Consider the following 22,884-nt stretch of genomic DNA (forward strand, 5'->3'; position numbering starts at 1 on the left):
ACTAAATAATGATTAAAAAAAGATATGGTTTAAAATTACTAATGTTTAAGTAAATATAAATATATGCTCTAAGTTAAAATACAACTGTATTAAATATACTAAATACCAAGGTTTTGTGCCAATCACAGATGGCTGTATCTGAGGACAGCTTGTCTTCTGCTTTCATGTTCTTTCTGCTGGAATTCCTTTTTTCTCCTCTAAAGTGCAACTGTTTTGGTGTTTCATCAGAAGAAGAGGTGGTAAGTATCTATAATAAGTTGGAGTAGCTGATTTAATAGATCTTACTTTGAAAGTTCTTACAAGATAAACTGATCACTCAAAAAGCCATGTCAAAATCTTGCAGTGTTGCTGAAGAAAGCTCAGATTCAGATGCCAGTCCCAGAAAAAGTTAGTATGTAGCATTCTATAAAGGGCAGATGAACAGGTATTTATAATGACAGTATCTACAAATGAACTTCATCAAACAGTTTTGTCCATGATTCTTCCAACATTTCTGTGAAAAAGAATTATCAACAGAAAAATAATCATGGTTTTGATAGCTGTAGTGTGAAGAAAGCCATTATTATGGAATCATAGGATGATTTGTGTTGGAACAGACCTCAAGGATGTCTCATTCTAACCCCTTAGCCATGGGCAAGGACACCTTTCACTAGGCCAGGTTGCTCAGAGCAACATCCAACCTGGCCTTAAACACTTCCAAGGATGGGGCACCCACAGCTTCTCTCTCTGGGCAAACTGTTCCAATATCTTACCACCCTCACAGTAAAGAATTCCTTTCCAATATCTGATCTAAAGCTACCCTCTTTCAGTTTAAAGCGATTCCCCCTTGTCCTGTCCCTACAGGCCCTTGTAAATAGTCTCTCTCCATCTTTCTTCTAGGCTCCCTTCAGGTGCTGGAAGGCTGCAGTTAGATCACCCCAAGCCTCCTCTTTTCCAGGCTGAACAATCCCAACTCTCCCAGCTTTTTCTCATAGGAGAGGTGCTCCATCCCTCTAACCAAATCGGTGGCCTCCTGTGGACTGGCTCCAACAGGTGGATGTCCTTCTTTTGCTGGGGACCCTAGGGCTGGATGCAGCACTCCAGGTGGGGTCTCACTAGAATGGAGTTTTGTTCTTTGTAAAAACATAGTCACTTGAAGCCTTCCCTTAAAATGTTTAGAACTCCCATACAAAGTTTGAAACTTTCTTTCCACTAGACATTTTTTAATTCTTCGAAATTGATACCGCTTCTAGAAAGCCAGTGGTGTAACTTTGGAGTGAACTCAGGAGCAAATGTATCTTAAGACAACACAGATTTGATGTAATATTCTCTTTGTTAAATGTCTTAGCCTCTAAGGTTGCCTTAGGCTTTTGTTGCTGTTAATAAGTGATGTGGACTTAGGCACTAGATGTCAAAGTTAGGTAAACTAAAAAGTGCTCATACTGCCAGCTCAAATTAAAGGAGTTAAAAATACTCTGCAGTTTGGTTTGGGAAAAAACCAAAAGGAGAAAAAACCAATGAAAAATGTTCTCCGTATCCCTGGGATGCAGAAAAGTGCTTGCACATCCGACATCCTAGTGGCAGCCCCTCTTTCTGCACAGCATTTCTGAAAGGTTAAGCATCTGATAGTGGTGCACATGCTTTACTCAAAGACACGGGACTGCAGAAGAGCTTCTGTGCAGAAAACCAGCCATCAAGTAACCCTTAGTGGTGTTTTTCAGCCTGTCCCCTGTGGAGTTTACAGTCCTTTTTAGTAGCAGTCAAAGATGGCACTCTTGTGATGGAGAAAAAGAAACCATTTCATGAAATAATCTTAATGCACTAATTGTATTTCCCTTGAAAATTACTGCTGGACAATTTTTCCTGCTGCCTCAGAGGTTTTGAAGCTATGTCTGGAGCCAGAAAGGAAAGGTGGGAGCTAGGACGTTTCATTGCATCCATCGTGCCATTGCCCACTCCTGCCTTTCCTCTCCTCTTGCTGGTATCCCACTGCCTCTAGCACTGTCCTTTACTGAATAAGAGGATATATAGTTTCAGAGTGGACTTAAGGGATGTAGAAAACTTGGAGTAAAATTGCACTTTGGTCAGTAACTCTTTCTTGTCCTGTTGCTTCTGGACTGAATCCAGCCTTCACATCAGGAGGTTTTGAGGTAAGGCAAGTCTGTGAGTGTGTGTGAATTGCACAGTTGGAGAGGAGGAAGAAAACATAATTCTGCCAAATTGGGTTTTTGGAAGGGATGGGAGCTGCTAGAATCTGTTGAGTGGTTTGAAACTCGTAATGCTGTCCATGGCTGGTTCCACAGATGAGGGACATGGGTGCAAGCATAAGGTGAAGAGTTGAGTAGAAAATTACTCCTATCTAACACTATCACAAGGTGTTGCAGTCTATACCAAAGATAAAGGCACCAGAAATTTGGATGACGTATCTGTATTTGTTCATACATATCTATATCATATCATGTCTGTATATGCATGGAAAAATATCTCTAATTGTTATTGAGAGCAGTGCCGAGATATTTTGACAGAGGCTTTGGGAAAATCCTACTGAAAACATCCTAATTAAGAGTAGGCCTAGTCCCATGATAAGGAGCCTTCAGAAAAGCGCATCACGTGTTACTCTGAACACTGCTCTTTGGCCAGGACACAGAAAGTGAATCAATATTGAACACAAGGCTAGGACATCCCAGAGATCATTTTGTAAATCACACAGTCCTGATATTCTAGCAGCTGCAGTTCTATTTCACCTAGATGTGGCTAGCTGCTGTCAGAAGCCTAATACATCTTGAGCATTTAATGGATTTCTTGGAAATAACTTTAGGACTTTTCTACCATTTGAGCACCATGTGTTTTTCCCTCATATATTTGGACCTCCTTGAGATCTACCTTGAGGAGTGACCAGGCCTGGTATCATGTTTCCACTGGAGATACAGAGACAGGTAAGGTTCCTGAGGGTCAGTTGTTTGATGGCATATGAATGTCACAAATGTTGTTGTATCCTTCCAGCTGTCACATCTGCAGTTCAGTGCTGTAGCGCTTTCCATGCAGGGTCAGTTATCTGCGTTGGCAGTGCACTGAGCAGAGATGAACCCTCTAGCAGAATACTCTAGAGGCAGTTTTTTCCTCAAAATTTCTCCTGTGGGACTTTCCACAGCTGAAAAGTCTTTTTTGGTGCATGACTGTAATTGCTTTGCTTACAGAACAAAACAGAATGGAAAAAAGGCACGAAAAAAATTCTCGCTCCTTTTCCCACAGCTAGCATAAAATGTACTGTCTGGCCTTGAACCAAGGGCCAAGAAATAACCCATTACTATGTAACATGTTCAGCTGGGGAAAGTGCTTTGACATTTAAAAGAGATGTTTTAAAATCATCTCCTACACAACTCTGTAGGGGAGCAGCAAAAGCTGGGCTCCTTGCCAGGGGAAGGCAAGCTGGGAGATGAGGGCAGCAATACCGCCAAGCCAGGAAGGGGCAGGCAGGGCCAGGCATTGCCACCATGGCAGAACTTGGTCCCACAGCGCCAGAAGTAGCCAAGAGCCCTGACAAATCCTTTCCAAACTCCTGTACTAGATTTTTAAGCATCCAGATAGATCCCCAGGCTACATGTTGAGTAGTCTGTTATTAGATCTTTTGTTGAGCTTCATGTGGTGGTAATCAATAAATGCATTCGCTGTCAGTAAAAATCCTCAGGCAGAAATTGCCTGCCACTGGGGTCTGTAATGCATTTCTCCACCAGGAGAAACATGAGGATATTGCAAGCATTTTATTTTCTTCTTCTCACGTCTGACTTCACATTTTTTTAACTGGGAAGATGGATTTGAGCAGCAAGTTCTCACTGTGGTCAATGTTAGAAAGCTTATTCTTGGTGTAAAATGCACAAAAGAAACTCTAGCAATGATTGATACTGTCAATGTTGTTATTCATAACATTAATCCAAAGTTGATATAATTAAGCTGCTTCTAGAAAACACAGTGTTCAGCCAGTTGTTGCTGTCTTCTTGTTTGTTTCTTTTTCTTAGGAGAGTGGAGTGTTGATATTTATGAAATGTTTCAAAAGAGTGGCTTTTGCTCTGGCTTGTCTGACTTCTTCCAAGACTGCTTTAGGGATAGCTTATGTCACTGGTTTGTCTGCATTGATCATTCTGAGGTGCTTAATTTGGTCAGCAGTTGACCTGTCCTTTGTTTATCGTGTTATTTTAAGTGACTGCTTTCATGATGTGGAACTGATGTTTGTTTCCTTTCTGTGGGCCATCACTGTAGACTGTTAATTGCAGCAATTCTAATCAATTAGTTGTTACATGTAAACATACATGTATACATGCACATGTGGTTTAATAATTGGATAAAAATATAACAACAAAGAGGGCCAAGATTCTAGATACAAACACTGAGAAAAAATATCAATGAGTTAATTTAATCAATGCAGTATTATAATTAAAAGTTGAGTAGTCTTAGTGTTTAATAATACATGGTGTTGATTCTTAGACAAACACTTTTTCAATAAAAAAATCATTATGTAAGAATTAGTGGTATTAAGATAAGTATCTTCAAAGCAATAAAAAAGGTACTGCGATTACTGTGTAATTTTGAAGGAAATTAGCAGTACCTGTAAAATATGTCTGGCCTCCAAAGGCTCTCTCTTTTTTCTCTTGAAAATCATACACACATGTTCAGATATTATTAGCAATACTACCATGTCAACACAAGTCATTTTACTGCCCTGGCTACATTCCTCTCCCATGTGAGATCAGGCAGCTGAGCCCACAAGGAGAAATCTGAGTCTGGGCAGCCTCTCATGCCAGCCCTGCGAGAAGCCTTTGAGGTGACGTACAGGGACACCCACACTTGTGTAACCATGGCTGCCCAGTGCCATCCAGCCCTGCAAACTGCAGCACTGCACTGCGGTGGAGATTACAGGTCACTTTATCCCTCTCGTCCTCACAGAGCCAGCGCTGCAGCTGGGGGGTTACAAGGTTTCCTGAGTGGAGTGGTATTGACTCAGCACAGGACAATTTCTGCTTAGGTTTTGCCCTAATTACTATCCACATTTTCTGAGGGGGCAGCCTGACACTTCACAGGAGGAGGAAGCAGGCAAAATTCTTCAGTCTGAAAGTGGATGGTATGTCAGAAGGCACTTTTGCTGTAGATACAATTTGCTTCCACTTTGCCACAGTCTGGGAAAGTGCTTATTCAACCAGCTGAGGTTGGCTTCCCTCGGGAGCTGCTGCCACTCCAACATTCTAACAGGTAGGCAGTAATTAATCATGTGAAAACAAGACAAAACAACAGGAAAAATGCTGGCCCTTTCATAACCTTCAGAATATTTTATGAATATCACTGCGTGAACCACAGAAACGGCATTCACTGAAGGACAAGTCCCCGTAGGTGCTTTGCACAACAGTCACTAATTCATATTGTGTCTTTTGTTCTTATACATATCTCCAGCTGCATCCAGGATTTCTATATGCTCAAGTCACTGCTGTGATACTCTGATGCTGATTCTCTTGTATTAAGGCTTTTGTTGGAGGCACAAGAATGTGAGGGTCTGCTTCCATGGCTCATCTAGGACAGGGCTTGGTCCGACTACCAGTGATGTTAAGAAAAGACTGAATTAAACCTCTGGGATTCCTCTTTTGTCCAGGATTACCTTACAAATGAGCCTGACTCTCTGACCCCTTCATGAAAATGAAAGAGTAGAAAAGTGTTTCAGGTTAATCTTTAAAGTAAAATCATTTTTCTCCTAGAAAAAATATCATGTTTTATTTAAATACCCTAAATTCTCACTTAAAAAGCTAACAATCAAATAAAACCACCAGCATCCACAGATCATATAAGGCAAAATAAACTTCTGGACATATAAATTAATCTATTAGCTTTGAAAAGGTGTTCTAGGGAGAATGGATTAACTCTAAATCATATGACCTTATTTAATCATGGAAGCATCACACCACTTTTTTTTTTTGTTTCAATTACACTGCTTCTTTATTATAGTTATCTTCTGCAAAAATAAGTTGTTAACAAGGCCATTCCCCTGAATGAGCAACCATTGAAATGAGGATATTACTGCTGCTCATTCTTACCATAAGATGTGGATCATAGCAAGACAGGAAAGGATTTGAAGAAGCAGATCCTTTGAAACATCCTGGTACCTTCACTGGGTATCTTGGGTCTGCAGTGTCTGAGCTTGAGCATTGCTTTATTTCCTTGTACAAGTCAGAGATGCTAATCCACGTCTGAAAGCAGTGCATGGGTCTTGGAGAGTGTAAATGAAGGTCCTAAGCTTGGGGGTGTGTGACAGTCCTCTTGGGGGCCCAAGATGGCACAGCAGCTGGGTATCCCAATGTTGATGCGTGTGAGGTGGCAAGCCAGCAGTCTGGAGAAGGACACAAACAAGATGTTCCAGCACACTTCAGACTGGTGGTGGAACAGTCAGATGCTTGTCATCTTTTGCCAGGTAATGTCAGAGCCAGAACCCTTCTCTTCAGCCCTTGGCATAGACAGAGGTGCAACAATGCCCAGGCTCCTTCTAGAGCACTCCAACCAATTATGAATGACTAATATCAGATCAGGAGGGGAGATGAATTTTGTTCTCAAATGCCAAAGTTTCAGAAAATTTGAAGTGGAAAAAAAATGGAGTATAAATTTCGAACGTGGACCAAAGTCTTCATAAAGTGTGTTTCAGTCCTAAGTCACAAAACTGAAGAATTTATTACTCTGCCCAAAACACCATTTTCTGCTGACATTAAAAAAATGATGACTTCTGCAACAGACTCTGGGGAAGCTGGTGGGCATAGTTTATTGCTTCCTTCATGAATACTGCCAGTGTACATTAGCACTTGGCCAGGGGCTGTGCATGCTCTTCACATCCACACAGATCCCACGAAGCACAGGAAGAATTGAGAGCAAAGAGTTCACAGAAGGAAAAAAAATGCCAGTGAATCCATTATAGCCAAGAGTATAGTAAAAATCGATTAGCAAAAGTGGTTCCTTTGTAAACCCTCAGAATAATGATGACTTTCACGTTTGTGAGAGTTTTATTGGTAAACTTTTTATTTGTAAGTGTGTTTACTGGTTGCAAGAAGTAGTCTTAAGTTAATTTTTAGTTGGCTGAAAGGAAATGGTAATATTTGACAGTAAATAACAAGATATTTGAAGTAACCGATAAGGGAGACAATGAACTGATCCAAGGAGGCATTGCTTCTGTTGAGGCACCATCTTTATAGTAGCACCATTCAGCCATGAATGTTCTTAGAATTAGTTCTTCTTTTTCTGGTAAAGCTGTGCTTACTGAAATTTTTCATTTTTTCACTCTAAGTGGGTTCTGTGATAATAAGGATGGTGGTTTCATGCTGCACTGAGCATACACTGCTTTGCCTGGTGAGAATTTGACCTTAAATCATTTTACTCTTGATGCAGTTGGAGAAGCAGGAGGGGGAAATGTCTGTAAATGTGATTCTGACTTTTACATCTCTCTTTTTAGTTACCTCTTCAGATGCTAAGTATTATGATTCACTGTGTCAGACTGGGTTTGTTGCTTCATAGCTGTAAGATCGGCAGGGGAGTTTCACCCTATGGTTCATTAACAGATACGCTCTAAGATTGAGATTTGTAGGAAATCTGTTGGGACCAAATAGGAAAATATGTGCACACACCAAAACGACATAATCTTAAACATTGTCTGCCTCCTTGATCTCTATGGAATTTGCCAGTCTGGGTACTTGACAAAAATGGGAAGTAGATGTCATTTGGATCCCAGTTTGTAGTGAAGATATGTTTGCAAGGTACTTGCCAATGGAGATAACTGTTTGACAGTTCTGAAGAATTCCTAAAAGACACTCTGAGTAGCAAATGAAAACTATTTGTTAGAAAAAGTTGGTGGTATTTTGGGTTTTAACCTTTCCTAAGCTAGAAATTCAAGTATATGTGCTATATTTTATTTTGAACTGCCAATTTACACTCGTAAATTCTTATGCATTACATTTCTCCCTCTGTCACAGAGGAAGCCTTTTTATGCTGCTACGTCTTATTCTCATTTAGAAGTGTGATATTTTGAAAATCTCATTTTAGAAGGTCAGTGTGGGGACCAGAATAATAAAGACAGATGTATTTTCCTCATATTTTCTGGACACAGAAATACTTTCGAGGACAGACCTTGTTCAGCTGCAAGGACTTTCATTCAATAAATGAAAATGGGCTTCCTCATCCAAGCCATCTACCACATTTCATTTTCCCGCCATACTCACCTGCCACTCACCCCTGGCATAGATGCTCCATGTACCAACAAATCTTCTTACATGTTTGTTGTTGGTTTTGGTTTGGTTTTGGTTCTTTGGGTTTTGTTTTTTTTTGTTTTGGTGTTGTAGGGAGGGTGTGAAGGAATGAAGGGGAGTGGGTTTGGGTTGCTTGGGGTTTTTTTCCCCTCCTTTAAATGCTGACTACATTCCAGTTTGGTTGTTACAACAATTTGTTTTAAACTGACCCACATTCAATGTAATGGATAGTGAAATAAACATCTTTTAGAGACCACACTATGAAGTGAAGTGGACAGCAAGGACTCCACCAAGGGAAAAACTTCTGGGAGTCCCTGCAGCAGCTTCCCAAGGGATATTGGATATGAGATGTAGCTTTGGAGGAAAATCTGCAAACCCTTGAAAGAATGAAGGTCCTCTAAAAAGCTGAGTAGGTGTTACACACTGCATGCTGCTACACTACCTACAGTGCTCGCAAAAGGAAAGGCAGCAGAATCTCAGCCAGAGTGAGCAAGGAGTGTGTGGCTGTGGAAAATATTTATCACTGAAAGGGTTACTAATGTGCACTGAATATGAGAACAAATATAACAGAAAGGATTGTGATGTTTTGATGTAGACTAACTATTGAATAAAAAATGCTATGCAACAAGAAATGCATATATTATTTAGCAAAACTGTTCTTTGGTAATTGAATAGCGACTCACCTCACAGAAAGAGCAGTTTCCTCTGTGAAGTCTCACAAAGACCAGCATACAAAAGATGCAATCAAGAAACACAATGCACTGTAAGCTGAAGCCTAAGTATGAAGGAGAAAAAAGGTGTTATTTCTGATTATATAGAAAATATATTCCCTATTAACAGCCTAAAACCTCTTTCAAATGACGGGTTAGGTTATTCAGTCACATGCAAGAATAAATCACCCACCAGCACACATTTTCTGAGTTAACTGTGAAGCAGGCAAAGTAAAATTGCTTTGAATACTAAGATAGAGTAGCACGCAATCCATCTGCTGAAACAAACAGATTAATTGATATGGTCTTTTGCCTCCAGGAGCCAGTATTGGCATCAGGCAAGACATGATGTTGAGCACATTTGCTCTCGTGCAACTGGCTGTGCCTGGAACAGTGGTGGCAGACCTGAGGACAGATAACTAGACAGAAATTGGTTCATTGCATAAATGGATTTGCTGCTTAGCCTCCACTCTTTGGATCAAAGTCTGGAAAGAGCCTTGTTAATGTTGTGATAAGTAGAGAGCAGCTGGTGTTGATGAACCTTGCATACCACATGAGTAAATTGGGGCATAGTAGTAAGGAAAATTCATGTACATTGACAAAGTAGCATGTGCCTGTCAGACTGATTTCTGAAGACTTCTGACAGACTTACCAATTATTTGGAGTGTGGGAATGTATGAACACATCGTTCCTAAAATGCAATGACTCTTTTCAGTGAGGTCCAGCATCTGTTTTCCATGTCAAAAGGTTCAGCAAGTTTCTGCCATAGAAAGTATGAAGCATTAATTGAGAGGTGATCCTTCGATGTAAACCCACTGCGCAAGGTCGGGAAGTTGTGGCTGATGCCAACATGAATTGGGACCTTTGATGGATGACTGGATCAGCAGTACCCAAGGCTATCTCATAGTGTGAGAAATGCAACTGATTGCTCCTGTCTGAGCCATGGCTCTTAGGAGTTTTGTGGACTAAAGAGTTGTAAAGGGTAGGTGTAACCATATAAACAATGGTGATTCTAATAAAAGTCATTATTATAAACCTTCACTGTTTTATTAGATTGGCATTTCTTTGGAGAGAAGTGAAGGAAAGGGGTTTTTTTAAGAGAAATAATAAACTGGAAAGAAAGGGATGAGTATGGTCAGCACATGCAGGGTAAGAGAAGGACATAAGCAAGATTTATACGTTGGTAGGAAATGTTCTGTGGAAAGGATTAAACCACCCAGACTGAGTTAAAGGTGGATTATTGACACTGAAGAGAGCACCTGGACATGTGTGTATGTAAGGAATAGGATTTCATCCACAGAGATGAAATCTAATGCAGTGGATGAAAGAAAGACAGTGAAAAGATTTGAAGAGGGGCTTGAGATTTTTAGGACAGCTGAAAAGGTATTTAGTTTGGTTTAGGCAAATAGGTTTAAACAAGGACAATTTCAAATAAATCCTCCTTTGAAATAAAAAACCCAAAAAAGCTATTTTTTTTCAGAATAGTCTCATCCTTTTTTGATTGGAGTAAAAGGTATTGAATGAATTTTGGTGATGAGCAGCTCTCCTGGTACTTTTCCTGATATATTCCAGACTAAGGAAAGCCTTTGAAGGTTTATCATCCCAGTTGTGTTCTGTATTTTAATTTTGATATGTTCAAAGAAATTTCAATAAGATAGGAGGCTGGCTGGTGGTAGCTAACTACATCATAAGTTTATTTGACAATGTTAATTAATGACAATATTAATAGCATAATACTTTAAAAGAAAATATTTTGTATAACAAAATGTCAATGTAAATTGCCTTATTTGCCCTATTAAATTATACATAAAAGTTGAATGTTAAAAACTTTAAAGATATTTTTACATTTATTTTCCTGTCTACTGAAGGATTGGCTTAAGTATATTTTTCAATTTGTTTTCCTGAGGACAAGAGTCCTAATTAAATGCTAGAACTGCAGCCAATTCTACACATGCCTGTGATGAATTAGGCTCACTCTGAATCACCAGTTTTCCTTTTATTTCCTCCATGCATCTTTTCAAGTTCATGTTCTCCCATTTAGCCAGTTGTAAGCAAAATTAGAATTTATGTTTTGTGCTTTACTTTTAATTTTATTTTATGATATTGCAATTGATAAATATATGTCAAAATGTCCATCTTTGGCTTTGTTGTAAGACTAAAAATTTGACCTTAATTTGACATTAAACCTCCCATATGAAAGTATGGCCACAGAGAGAAGCTGGAGGAAAAGCAGCAGCCAGAATATTCATCAACAAATTAACTCAAGTGTATCAAAATTCTGCAAGATTTGAAACAGCACAAAAACTTTGGAGTGGATGCCACATCTGCAGGGCTGCGTTTGTGTTGATTAGAAAGATGGCCTTATACATAAAAAGAATGGCTGGCACTAAATCTGGGTGTTTGCAATAATTATAATAAAGCAGATATTTTAATTTTTAATGTTGTACTGAAGGATTTACAAGTTTCTTGCCATTCAGTAGCTGGACTTAGTCCTTTGAATAAATTGCTTTTTGTTCTTTCTGGTGGTGCTTGATTTCCAGCAGTGGCATTTAGCTTTGTGTTTAAACCTCTCCTTTTCCCATCTGTTACTTTCTGAAATGTTAGTTTAATTTTTAGTCTAGGCTAAAGCTGCTCTGAGTTTCAAATGAGTTAACGAGAGCAAACACAGAGCAGTTCTCCAGAACCTGTTAAATATCTGGATAGATGTTTATATCTTTGATTAAGATATAAACAATCTATGATTTGTTTCTGCTTAGTTATTACTCAGAAAAGTTGTTTTATGCTGACCTTGGACGCTATGAATGGAATGAATTATTTAAACTGAAAATACTCAAAATATATCCATCTTGAAGGAGATACCGTGTTGACCCTTAGTTGTGCTCATAGCACAGACTTGATTAGGTTCCAAATTAGTATAATTTCATGCTGATGAATTAAAAAAATATATTCTTTCTGGCTGATTCATTTCCTTTTATATAACATTTTCCATTTCACTGTTTACATACTTCCCCATGGAAGGTGAAGAAATTTATTTGGCAGCATTATAACTCCTGCTTCTCTGAAAAGAAAGTGCATTCTTGAGGAACGTAACAGTATAGTTATCTTGAAACACGTGGAATATGGGACTTAGCTTTAATTAATGGTGGCAATTCAGTTTTAAATTTAATTATTAGCAGACAGGTGAAAGTCACGACTTTTCTTTCCACAAAACCAATGATTTACTGAAATTAAAGCATCCCATTAGCATCTGCTTTTGAGTTTTTTTTACTGGATGTGGGAAGAACTTAACTTTTGCATGGGTTGTGTGGCTTACCCAATTTATGAATAATGAAGTACAAAAGAATGAGATTCTGCTGCATGCAAAAGCAATGCAGTGTCTTGTGAAATAGAAAATAAAGTGTACTTCTGTGCTCATGGAAGGACTCTGGGCAGTTATTTTTCTTTCCAGCTGTTTTGTTTCAGGTTCCTTAAGCAAGGCACCAGGACAAGGATGCGTAAGAACTTATCAAATGGGGTGTCAAAGTAGTAAAACACTGAAATGGAGGATTCTTGAAGAGAGGGTGAGTTTTTGTTAGTAGATATCAGCACAAGAATTGATTTCTAGCCTACATTACAACTTTGCAGTCTCACTGGCATGCACAGTTTCTACCTTGCAACCAGAGCCACTGTATCTTTCCAGTCTGGGTGGCATGGGCTAACCAACCCTAAGAAGTTTCAGCCTTCACTCACCACTCTCTCCCAAGTGTAAGTCTCACAGTCTTAAGAACTGCCATGTGAAACAAAGCAAAAAACATGGAGAAAGATGACAAGTGACTATGTACAATTTCATTTTAAATCTAAACAGGGTGTACCACCTTTCCAGATAAAAAGCAATAAAGGCCAGAAATAAAAAGTTAGTATTATTTTGGGCTTGATCATACAAGAAAAAAAACTACAGGTGGGTTATAGTGGATACCAACTATTTGAATATCTTGTATTTTGTTAGTTCAAGCAGTAATCCTAATTAAGTATACATTTTCTCACCTGAATGCCTAATAGTTTTAATGTCTCGATGACTAGAGGACTATTCCTTCCTCTTGGTAACAAAACCTTATGCATCATTTATGGAAGAAAAGAGAATAATTAATTGCATGATTATATAGCTTTTATCGCTACATAACTTGTATCAGATATGCTGAAAACTCATTAATAGAGTGGAACAAAATTTTTCTTTGAATTTTTTATTCAGCCTGATAAATGTATAATTGATGGAGATAAACAAAGATGTTACAGATGAAATCTGAAGCACCTTGAAATGAATGGGCTCTCAAAGACACTCTTACAACCAGCAGAGACATGTGAAGATAACAAAAATAATTTTTCTCTTCTGTTTCCTTGCAAGCTCAGTGTTGAGTGCAGCTCACCCGAATTTAGGAAATTGATCCAGGACGTGTGTTAAATTTTAAAATAATTTAATTATCATTTAAGGATATAGTGGGTTTTGTTTGTACAGTGGTATGCAGCAATTCACAAGCATTTAGAAATTAAAATATAAGATTGTGTCAGACTGAAATATGTGGGAAATTCCTTTGTGATACTATCAAAAATTTTAAGCAAAGCAGCACTGATTTCTGCACTTGTTTGTGTCTCTGTGGTGTAGTCCCTTTTTCCTGTGGTGCTGTAATTCTGCAGGAGAATAAGAAACGATTGATAAAAACAACAATTTCAAATCTAGCTTTTCCTTTTACTATTTTGCTTGGGAAGTTGTAAATACTCAAGATTAGTACGTGACTCAAGTGCTAATCTACAGCATCTATAGGTGGGCAACTGTTACGGATATGTTTGATTTAAAAATTTAGTACTACTTTTGAGATTTTCATATTGTGTCTTTCCCTTTGCTGAGTCACAGTGAGCTAAATTCATTATTCATTTATCAACTAGAGAGGGTTGAAGATATTTTCCTTGCAAGGATGATGAAAAAAAAGGAAGCTATGCTTTCTACAATTAGAGTTACCAGTTGTATTTGCTCATGAAAATTGGAGTTCAATGTTCACCAGAAAAATCTCAAGTGGTTGGAAACAAAGTGCGAAGCAGTCACATTTAATTTTTATAAAGTGGACACATTCCCATTAAATCAGTCTTAATCTGTTCTTTTACTTGTACATGAATAAAATAACTGAACAAAACTGTTTCTCATTTGCTCCCAACCTGTAGCAATTCCTTTAAACCCAGACCACTTTTTCACTTAGTCCAACTCTATGGAAAAATAACATTTATAATTAAAAATGTTACTATAGGGTGAAACATACAGTGGTTGGTTTGCTGTTTTAAGAAGAAAGGGAAGTTTCATTCTATTTTCTGGGAGGCTAAAAACCCAGACTTTATCTTAGACTTTGCTGTTGCAATTCAGAGAACTCTGCTGAGCCAAAATTCATGGCTGTAATTTAGTTTCAGGCTTATGATCTATAAAAACAAATTAGAATAATTTCCTCTGAAATACAGCTGTTCAGAACATGCCAAATATTGAGTTATGTTTATCAGTGTCATGCTCTGTATCTAGGTTACTGTTCCCATGAAGCAGGCAAGACATAACTAAATTCCCACAACATAGAAATATTTGGTACTCTGACAAAGTCTCTCTTAGAATGTTGTTGTGTGGGTTAAATACTGACGAGTTTACCTTCTTTTGTACCTCATCAGCATCTCTTATCAGGCTCCTGAGAAATAATATAACTAATCTGGAAGGAGAAGGAGATCTGCTAATTACTTGCTACTGCGAAGGAATGAATTATTTCAATATTAGGCATATTTTAAACATTTTTCCAAATAGAATAATTTGTATATGAGTAGTAGAGGAGAGCAGGTTACCACTAGAGGCCTGACTGTGCTAGGCACGGAAAAAAACCTAAAGAAAACTGGGCTTCAAAAAATGACTTATGCTTGAAATCTACAACAGCTGACAGTGCATGATGTGCTTGAGGCAGAGAGGACGGAAAAAAGAGGAAAATTATATAAGTAAAAGTGTTATCAGATCAGCCATCCTGACAGCCACCAGCATGCTTGTAGCATAACTGTGGCTAATTGCTTTGTTAGCTTCTAGACAAAGAAAAAATTTAAATAGGGAGTTAAAGGGGAAGAATGGCATAGCTGTGTCTGCGGCCTTCCTAAAGTGAGAAGTAGCATTGGGAAAGGCATGCAAATGCTTCTATTGAAGTGTAACAGGAGATGTTGGAGATGGGATCGTGCTCAGAGGCAGTAGTCAGAAGCCCAGCACCAAATGAGGAATGTGGGGTTGGGTGAGAAGAAGATCAGAAAGGTTTTGTGAAGGTAAAAGAGATTATATTTGAAGTAATACAGGGAGATATTTGGACACAGGGTTAAAGGGCTGGAATGAGACAGCAGAAAACTGCAGGTAAGGTGTTGTCCTTTCCTCTCCTGGTGAGCTGCACTGTGTTGGACTGAGAGGGTGCCAGAGTCACAGGATGCTTGGAAACCAGGGAAAGCATTGTGCTTAGCGGTTCCCTTCTGCTGTCTGCACCTTACGTGGCAGGGTATGCCACGTCTGGAGAATCCATTTTAGGAAACCCCTAAACAGACCAGTGAGGCAAGACACCTCCAGCTTAAGGTGCAAGGAGCCGTGCATGAGCTTCACTACAGACAGAGCTCCCCTTCAGGAGCCACTTTGGCTCCATTAACAGTGGCCTGTGCTTCCTTCTGGGAGACACCCTGACTGTGTGCAGCTGTACACCTGTACAGACAAATGGCTGCACTCCAGGAGCTCTGCCCGCTGACCTTGGAAGGATGTTGCTTTCGTCTGCGTAGACAGGCTGATGGAAACCAGGTGAGGTCTGTGCTGTTGGAGGAGACCTGAGCGCAGGAGCTAAGGACTGACACACAGCTCACCCTCGCTGGTACTTACAGGCCAGGCACAGTGCCAAGGTCCCCACAGACACAACTCCATCTTAAGCCCTCAGAATTTGTGGGTTTTAGCTGCCCGGTCATGTCACGCTGTGAGGAAGATGGTGACTGTCCTGTTAGCTCCCTGTTAGGCCTAGCACCAGGTGCTCTCTTTGCCCTTAGCTGCGTGGCAGCACTTTACAAAACTCCACTTCTCCCAAATGCACATGCTTTCTGCCCACTTCCAGCCCTGTACTTTGTAAATGGTTGCTGGAAGAAAACATTTTCCAATATTGCACGAATGGCTGCATGTCAGCCATTTATCCTCATTTTACACTGCCACTCTCCCTAGCAGCTCTGTCTGCTATGTGCGGTCAGAGGGTTGCAGCGGGGATGGTGAGCTTGGCAAGGCTGGAAAAGAGCTTTGGAAGAACAGACACTTGATAATTTTTTCTTCCTTTTCATTAGAATAATAAGCTTTTTTTCAAGGTGTACACTAGTAGATGTTTTTCTCTTTTTTTATTACTGTGTTTTTAGGCAATGGGATGAATTTCCTGACCTACTAAGTCAGCCATTTTTTTCAAAAGTTTTCCTTCCTTTCAGCAAGGTAATAGATGATCAAGTGGAAGGTAATTAAACTTCCTTGATGAAGACACAACTCAGATTTTAAAACAAATTATTAAGAGTATTATTATTAAATAAAAATATTGTACAAACGTGAAAGATCCAATAAAATATGCTCAAACTATTATACAAATATGCATTCTAGTTTCATCAATTACAAAAATCTGGAAATCTTAAAAGTGAAATCTTACAAATGAACACAGTATGTTTACATTACTTTCTCACAAAACCACTTTATATATGGTTTATTACACTACTAATCCTTATGTGTGCTTACTCTCCCTACTTAATAAATATAGCATTAGCTGTTCTTCAGAGGCAATTACCTTTAATAAGCAGGTCAATTATCTTTCTTTCATAAGCAGAATAATTATCTTTGCTATTATTAATTTGATCAGAAATTTACATGCTAATATAATTCTTTTGATCTTAAATTATTTGCAATTCTGTAGTTAAAAAATTTAAACAGTGAAGTCCTCAAGGCAACTGATATGTGTTCAGTACAAAATATTGATGATCATTTTCCTTGGAGCTTGAGTGGGTGTAATAACACCAGGAAATGTTTTATAAACTCTCCCATGACTATTCATGTCTTGATCCCAAATGAATAGGTTGCTCATCCTCTTTCTAATAATAATGTAAGGATTATTTTTACTACTATTATTACTACTATTATTATGGATATAGAAGAAGAATCAGATGGACATGATAAAGAAAATGTATATTTAAGCAACAATACAGTACACAATATGGTCTTATATGCCCAGAGCTGCTACAACCTAATAATATGTAAAACCTTGTGACACAGACCTTTAATGATTTAGTATTTCTGCCTTGGCTAGAAAGTACTTAGGAGTCTTCCTTCTTTCTTTAGTGGATTAAGAAGACACCTTAAAGCATTTGTCCTCAATTTTCAGAGAAGTGCTAGATTGACATTGTTCTTCAAAAGCACCATCCATGATTACCTACAGCAGATGCCTTGGTTATTAAAGACCATTAAAGACACTTACCGATGTAACTGGGAAGAAGGCAGATCCATTAAGCTGCTAACTTATCTTCTCCTTGCCATCAAGTCTCAGCAATTGTGACCTTACAGCTTCCCATTGTGGTTGATTGCACTGAATTTGGTGAGACCCATGGAAATTCACTTATCCTTGGTGGTCTGGCCATTGCCTTTATCCCAACTACAGACAGAATTAATCACAAGCTACGTGTTTTTGCACACATGGCCATGTGCCTTTGGGTGTCTGGGCCTGGCTGTAGGCTGTAGCTTGCAACACCCACCCCCTGGCACAAACAGACATAGGGAGCAGAGCCAGCACAGAGCAGAGCTGGGGCTGATGGATGCCTGGCAGCCAAGGCTTATAGAAGACAGACTTCCAGCTTGCTCCTGCAATTTGATTGCCCCAGTGAGTCCAGAAAGCCTGTCCTGAGCAGGATCTCTTCTGGAAGTTCAAATTCTATTCTCCTGTATTCCTAAAGCTATCAGGGATTTCACTGTCTCAGACTCTGCACAGCTCAGCCCTGAAAATGTGACAATTGAACACATTTTTCAAACTTCACTGTGCCAAATTTTTGGTAATGCTCGAACTGAATTAGAGGGCTTTATGCCTCTTGGTAAAGCCCACAAGAAAGCGTGATGCTAACGCTGGGGAAAACTTTAAGTAGAAGAGACCATTCATAAGGAATTTTTACAGAGTATAAATTCAGTATTTTTACAGCTATGGTATATTTATGGAACACTATGACAGCGATTCTGCAGTCAGAGGTCTTATTAGAATTATTTACTTTATTCCCAGTGCTGCTGTCACTGCTGAAATAAACAACTCTGTCATCTTCTGACTTTAGTCCTTGGATTACTACCATTTCTGCAAGCATCAAAAAAAATCACATTCCTTTTCTGAAATATGATTAATTAATTTATTGCTCAGGAATTGTTTCTATCAGCCACTGAAGTTCTTCCATGTAGTTAGCTGTAAATGCAGAGAAGTGTTATCTCATATTTTTCCTTAATTATATCTCAGCTTTAACTGATATTGACTTAGAAGGGGAGGAAAAAATTATGTGGATGAGATATAGTGTGCAGAAATTTCTTTAGCTGCAACAGAGCACTGTACTTGTATCTTATCATTCTAACGACTAAACAGTTGCAGAAACATAACTTCATGAATCTTCATGGTATAAAATTTCTCTAACAAGAAATTACTACTAAGTTTCTTATTTAAATTCTTTGAAATTTGTTTTCAGCCTTTTATTCCTAGAAGCACTAGAAGTGAATGAAAAAATAGATGTAGATTCTAGGAACTGACCTACACACTTTTTGCTGAGATGACCCTAGGATTACACCAAAGTAATAAAGCCAAAGAAATGAAAATCAACAGAAAATTTTGCAACTTGGTAATCATTTCCATCAGAGAGCCAATGGGGGAATTTATTTGGGCCCAGATCAGTAAACAGCACATAGCTTGTAAGCAAAATGTGCTTGCAATTGAGAGCAGAGCCCCTCATTCATCTCCCTGCTCAGCTCCCTTGCTGAAGCAGTGGGGCTATCAGAACGCTTTTACTCAAGCGCCTCAGTGTGATTTGCATATCTTGGCAGTATCTACAAGGCCCCTTCTGGCAGCAGGATGAGCAGACCTTTCCAAAAGAGAAAACTGCTAACACAAGAGAGATGAGCTGAAGACTTGTACATGATCCTTTTCTGAGCCTTCAGAATACTGATTTTTTGTTTCCTTTCAGTAAGACCTTCATTCAAACTGAAAACCGTTTATTCATTTCTAACTCCCTGCCTTTTTCTCTCTGCCTTCATACATTCCTCATGTGTCAGCTTCATTCCTTACGGATCAGTTTCGAAATGCCATAGTTTGTGACTTGGTACTTGCTATGCAAGATTTTCAGTGTTGAAATTTGGGCTTTCAAAAAGGCCTTAACATATATTCTAGTCCTATAAAAGCAAAACTTCAAGCACAAGCTTTTGTCAGAAATACTGCCATTCAAAAGCCAATAAAAACATGCAAGTGTTTCTACTGTATCCTCTGGTTTTGCATACAAAATTCCATGTGCAAATTTTTAGGTCTGAGAAGAGGTCATTTTAGGTTTACCATTACTTTAAGTTTTGCTGTGAAAGGGCAGTTTCATTTGCTGCTTTAAGGAAATGGCATTTTTCTAGAGAAAAGATCTGAACCTTTGACTCTCACATTAACTATGGGTCACCAATGTCATGTCGTAGTGACCAAGGTGAACACTGTAAGGTAATGGATAACTGAGGGTATAATCTGTGGAGCAAGTAAAAGATTCCTACTCTATTCAGCACATGGTGGGCTTTTTTAAAAAAAAAAGAAAAAGAGTACTCCTTGTTGAATGTCCAAACTTAAGAAACACATGAGTTAGTTGTACAAAGCTGAGGCAAGATCTTTGAGGGATGAGGGTCGGTGCCTTAGAGGGTGTATTTTTGTCAGGAGTGACTGAATAGAAAGGAAAAGAGAGGAAAGGGTGTGAAAACAATCTTTCAGTATATGAGGGGCTGCAGTAATTAGGAAGAGAATAAGTGGGGTTTAATAACAGGTTTTAGTCCTGTCTCTGCTAAGAGTAGGACAAGACATGTTGGTCTTTAATTGCGATGGAGAAGACTTGACTTACACATTAAGCCTTTGTGCCAGATGGAGAGCAAAGCCCTGGAGTATATAGCCTGGGACGGTGGAGGAATCCCCACCATCAGAAGTAGTCAGCAGACAAATGTGCAACAAATGGCCTAAGGATAGTAGATCCTGGCTTCAAGAAAGTGGATGGACCTTCTAGATTTGTGAATCTGTAACCATCTCTCTAACTGTATGAGATGGTAGAACTACAGAGTTAAAACTGGTGGCAGCCTAAAGCAATAATTATATTTTTATGAATGTACAATAGTGATGACTTTCACAAAGCACATATCAGACCGTATAATTCTTACTTTCATATCAAACTCATAACAAAGGGACAGGAATACGAGACCCATTCCTTTGTTTTGATTTGCTGTGTGTTCCTCATACTCCAGTGCCTATTCATTTCTGCATGTATGTATATAATTAGCAGCATGAAAAGAGGTACTTCTGGGGTGTTTTTTTTGTGGCTGAAAAGAATATAATACAGATGAAATAATCAGATATTTTGGCTGCTGTTACATCTACAGAGTAGGATTTCTGCTGAGCAACAAGCCATGACTGATGTGGGAGAAACCCAGTGACAAAAACTCTCCATGAGAAGAAAGCCACTGCTGGAGGAAGGAGCTATTCTTAATGACTGAATATTTAATTCAGATTTAGATAAATCAAGGATGATTGCTTCAATTAAAGAACTGAACTAATTGCCACTGAACAGAGAAGGTTTTGAGAAAGAGTGTAGCTGCCTGTGTTTTCACACAATTATCAACTGCACCGTTGAAGAGAAATGGGAAAAAAAAGTAACATAAAATACTTCTGTTATGTACTGTTAATGACAAGCAAATCTACTTGTTTGAATGGGGTCTGCTGTACCTAGAGTAGATGTCATGTGTGCAATTGCCTCCACATTCTCATTTTCCTGTGTTACATGGTCTGCTTCCTCTCATCTCCAAAGTATAACACTGGGGACTTTCTCACTTAGCTCAATACCTTTATTTCCTTTTTTTTTGCCTGCTTTGGACATGTCAGTTTAACCACCAAACTGTACACAGTTTCCAGCAGTCATTACACGCATGACCAAACAGACATAATATAGCGGTGTGAAAGGACACTCCAGCTGTATTATGAATTCGTCCATGCATGTCTTCACACAGTTTTAGAAGAAAAATGCTCACATCTCCTAATAAAACATGTATACCAAAAAATGAGGAAATGAAACATACACTGTAATGATGGTGACTGCAGGAAAATATGTATTAGAGAATCTGTCATCCACCTTCAAAACTATTTTTCTCTTTAATGTCTTTTCCTGGTCTTAAAATCAAGAATCAAACATGATTAGAAGGGAAAAAGGGATTTTACCTTGGTATTTATTTTAAGGATCCTTAGGTGCACTGTGTCCAGCTCAAATGCACCGAAATGCACACCACAATGCACACCCCACCAAAGATCTGGCATAACATTATAGGTCTTACTAATTAGCATATCTATCAAAGATTCCCCAGTGAGAGGCTCAAGTGAGCCCCCCTCCCCAAGGAGCCTTCCCCTGGATGGTTCTATCTTAGTTTACAGAATGTGTTCTGGAGAGGACCTTGGGGCATATTGATCCTTAACTACGAAACTTCTAAAATGTTTATTCTCCTACCTGGACAAACAAGTCCAAGAATGTAGGCAAAAGGCACTAAGAATACAGAAGTTGTAAAAAGGTATAACAGGGGTATAAAAGAAAAGGCAAAAAATCATCATGGCATCATCTTGTTACTTACTACTTGCTTGAATGTAGGCAGTAGGGCAAGCAATAAATGCATCTTCTTGATTTCCTTCTCTAATACTCCTTTAATTGTTATGGATAAAAACTGCTGAGCTCCTTATGCAAGAAGAGAAACAGAGTTCCTCCAGCATTTTCGGGTTCGATCAGAAGTGTGTTTTTGAAGCAAATCTCCAATAATCTCTATTTACTGCCTTGAATTGCAGAAATTTGGTCTTGATTTTCAAGAGACATAGGCAAAGGCCATTCCTAGGTTTAACTATGCTCGTGTTCATGGGTTCTCCATGTCAGCTTCAACTCTGCTATTAAGATGAAAGTAGCTGTCATCTTTGACATCTGTATATTATACTTGTCTCACAAGTGGTATTTGTATTTTGGTGGACACTAATTAATGTGTAATTTGTTTTGTGGTAAAAGGATATTTAAGTCAAAAACATGACTATGGCATCACCTTTCAACTGGGTCTTTATGGAGGAAGGATAAAGGATGCTTCTTTTCATTCTTATCATCTTACCTGAATCCCAAACATAGTTGCAGATAGTTGAAGTGTAATGTCTCCATTTTCTAATGTCTTACAGTTACTACTTCTGAAAATACTGACCTTTGGTGAGTATCAGGAGAACATGTTCTGCTCAATTCTTATTTCAAATATCCATGGATTGACACATCAACGCCAAGCATTTTTACAGCTGTTGCTGCTACGTCTCAATGTCCCGCTTCCTACTGCGGACTCGCTCTATGGTTAGCAAACACCGATTAATAAGTTGACTGGAGGGGTGATACCCGAATAAAACCCAAGTGAGATAATCAGCTGGAGGGAAGGTTTTGCTGGGTCTGCCTGTGAAGATGTAGGAGGCCCACAGCTGGTCCATTAGCCAGAGTACATTAGTGCACTCTGAGTACACTGGGCTGTGCCACTATGGCCAGTTCTCAAGGTTTTGCTGGCAGCCTCACAACTAATCTACTTTTATGACAAATTCTGCAGTCATGAAATTAATGAATCTCAGATTTCATTATAAGGA

The 22,884-nt window shown here is 38.8% G+C and overlaps 1 long non-coding RNA gene across 4 annotated transcripts in view; it reads right to left on the bottom strand.

The window, feature by feature from the left end:
• The window catches only part of LOC121674966, a 104,145-nt gene that overhangs the window by 21,677 nt on the left and 59,584 nt on the right, over positions 1 to 22,884 (bottom strand). For all 4 annotated transcript variants that reach the window (XR_006019909.1, XR_006019907.1, XR_006019908.1 and 1 more), the window contains 3 exons: positions 12,980 to 13,045; positions 9,609 to 9,716; positions 8,930 to 9,021 (listed from right to left, as the gene is read on the bottom strand). This is a non-coding gene — a long non-coding RNA (uncharacterized LOC121674966). The remainder of the gene's footprint in view (positions 1 to 8,929; positions 9,022 to 9,608; positions 9,717 to 12,979; positions 13,046 to 22,884) is intronic.

Source organism: Corvus kubaryi, unplaced genomic scaffold, assembly GCF_017639235.1.
Source record: "Corvus kubaryi isolate FWS band 111438036 unplaced genomic scaffold, C.kubaryi_AGA036_p1.0 71, whole genome shotgun sequence".
Classification (NCBI taxonomy): domain Eukaryota; kingdom Metazoa; phylum Chordata; class Aves; order Passeriformes; family Corvidae; genus Corvus; species Corvus kubaryi.